The sequence below is a fragment of the Monodon monoceros genome, unplaced genomic scaffold, assembly GCF_005190385.1.
Source record: "Monodon monoceros isolate NGI ecotype Baffin Bay Population unplaced genomic scaffold, NGI_Narwhal_1 Super_Scaffold_22, whole genome shotgun sequence".
Lineage (NCBI taxonomy): Eukaryota > Metazoa > Chordata > Mammalia > Artiodactyla > Monodontidae > Monodon > Monodon monoceros.
In genome coordinates this window covers 33,650,723-33,653,836 of record NW_021703779.1, presented here as the reverse complement: position 1 = coordinate 33,653,836, position 3,114 = coordinate 33,650,723, and positions in this window count along the sequence as shown.

Below are 3,114 nucleotides of genomic sequence, written 5' to 3'. Positions count from 1 at the left end.
ATGCAGTCTTTCTCAAACTGTGATCCACTTTATTAGAATCACCTAAGAAGCTTGATAAAAATGATGAAGTTTTCTGGAGATTTTGTTCAGTAGGTTTGGAGCAATGCTCTGGAATCAATGTATTAAATTCACACCCCAGATGATTCAGATAATCTTTTGGAATCCTTGATGTGGCCCAATTTCCACGGCTCTTTGCTCAAACCTTGCAAGATCTGATTTTTGTTATAGGTTTGCCTATATAAACTTCCTCGTCCTATTTAGTTTCTTTAATTTCAGAGGCCATAAATATACCATTGTGGGAGGAAAGCCCTTCTGCCAACTTCTAAAGGCAATGCTCAGCTTAGGGTGAAATATCTACGTGGAAGAAAAAACAAACACTGATCACAGCCCAAAATGCCACAGTATTTCTTTCTGTGATGCTTCTGGGACTTGATATCTTCATCCACTTTGCTTCTAAAAGTGGGTTTGCCCTTATTTTTTTCCACAGGTTTCTCCTCCCCTGCACAACAGAAACGTTGGGGTAGCAGGTGATGCTGCTGCTATTACTGTGAATCAGGGGGACTCAATTCACACATTAGTTATGTATCAATGCTTAATGATGCCTGGTCATATACTTGTTTAAATTTCTTAAGGAAAAGGACGCCAAACTAAAAAGTCCCATCAAAATATCTTTGCTGTTGGTGCTTTTGTGACCTGGAAAATCTACATCCTGATAATTCCAATGACAGTAACAACATAAGCAAAATGAGAGCCGATTCACTGGACCTTCCACATACCCTGCGGGTGCTATTTACAAACTGAATGGATCAGGTCAGGCTTGTAAGGTTGCCCTTGTCCCTTTACAACTTGTCTGATTCAACTGAGGGAAAATTGAGGGCGCTCCAAATAAGGAGTAGGATCCTCCAGGCAAGGCCATGGTCTCTTCTTCTGAGAAGCTGAGATGCTGGGCTGGAGAGCACACTCTGTGCTTTTATCTATGCCAAGAGAAGCTGGAATGAGCTGTTTAGGGTTGTAACTAAAGTACTTATAGAAACGTTGCTTTTAAAAGATCAATGGGCAATCACAGTCGGAGATTTTTCTTGATCTATGTGGGTCCCAGTTTCCTTATCTGGTCTCACATTCTCTGATGTTACTTTTTTTTTTTTTCATTTTCACTTAATCCACAAATATTTTCAAATTACCTACTCTGAACTAAGCACAGGGGATATAGCTGTGAAACAATTTAAATATAAATATTGTCTCTGCCCTTCTGAATCTTACATTCTAGGGATGTGGTGGGGAGTGAACTGACACGGGCATTAAAGGACTCATTACGTGAATCATTTATGAAAATGGCGATGTATGTAATGAAGGGGAAAGAGAGGCAGGCTGTTGTGACCTAGTCAGGCAGAAGGGGGTCAGGAGAGGTTTCCCTGAGCAGGTAACGTTCAAGACCTGGACGATGAATGGAAATCAGACCGATGAGGAGAACAAGCAAGCAGATTCCTTTGCAAAGGCCATGAGATGGAGTAAAGGCTGGCACGATTGAGAAGCAGAAAAATGCATTGCGTGGCTGAAGAGCAGGGGAGATGAAAGAGGCATGGCCCGGGGTGAGCTGGAGAGGAGGAAGCAACCATCTCAGACAGGGCTTGGCAGGCCCCGAGCAAGAATTTGGATTTTATTCTCAGGGCAATGGAAAGCCACGGAGGGTTCTAAAGCATGATCAGATGTGCATTTTTTAAAAGAGCACTTTGAGGATGTACAGATAGACAATGATGAGAAAGTATAGCTAGCGGTAGAAGTCAAATTTAGGTGGTAGGTATAAGTGCTCACTGTAAAATCATTTCAACTTTTCTGCATGTTTGAACATTTAAAAATAACATGTTGGGGAAATCTGGCCACCGTATAGAGAGTGGATTGAGGGAGGGCAAGAGTGGTTGCAAAGATAGCAGCTAGGAGACCTGTAATAATCGTAGAGAGGCATAACGGTGGCTTGTACTCGGGTGGTGGCATGGAGATGGTGAGAACTGGACAGGCTTTTGAGATATTTAGGAGGTAGAATCAATATGATGCCCTGATTGATTTTGCCTCGGGGTAAGGAAGAGGCATAAATCAAAGATCACTAATTTGAAAAGATATATGCACCCAATGTTCACAGCAGCACTATTCACAATAGCCAAGGTGTGAAAGCAACTTAAGTGCCCATCAACAGAAGAATGGATAAAGAAGCTGTGGTAGATATATACAATGGAAAAAGAACAAAATTTTGCCATTTGCAGCAACATGGATGGACTTGGAGGGCATTATGCTTAGTGAAATAAGTCAGAGAAAGACAAATACTGTGTTTTCACTTATATGTAGGATCTGAAAAATAAAACGAATGAACAAATATAAGAAAACAGAAACAGGGGACTTTCCTGGTGGTGCAGTGGTTAAGAATCTGAATGCAGGGGACACGGGTTCGAGCCCTGGTCCGGGAAGATCCCACATGCCATGGAGCAACTAAGCCTGTGTGCCACAACTACTGAGCCTGCACTCTAGAGCCCACAAGCCACAACTACTGAGCCCACATGCCACAACTACTGAAGCCCATGTGCCTAGAGCCCATGCTCTGCAACAAGAGAAGCCACCGCAATGAGAAGCCCACGCACTGCAATGAAGGGTGGCCCCCGCTCGCCACAAGTAGAGAAAGCCTGCGCACAGCAACGAAGACCCAACGCAGCCAAAAATAAATAAATAAATAAAACAAAAACAAAAAAAAAACCCAGAAACAGGTTCACAGATACAGAGAACAAAGTAGTGGTTACCAGAGGGGAGAGGGGTGGGGGGAGGGGCAAAACAGATGAAGGGAGTTAAGAGGTACAAACCGCTAGGTATCAAATAAATAAGTTACAAGGATGTAATGTACAGCACATAGAATACTCTCAACGTTTTAGAATAACTGTAGTATAAAAATATCAAATTACTATGTTGTACAGCTGAAACTAACATAATATTGTTAAGTCAGCTATATGTCAATAAAAAAAAAGATCACTATCTAGTGTCTAGTTAGCATAACCTGGTGGATGATGGTACCAGGTACTGAGACAGGATGTACTGGAGTAGAAAGACATGGGTGTAAGAGAGAAGGTAGAA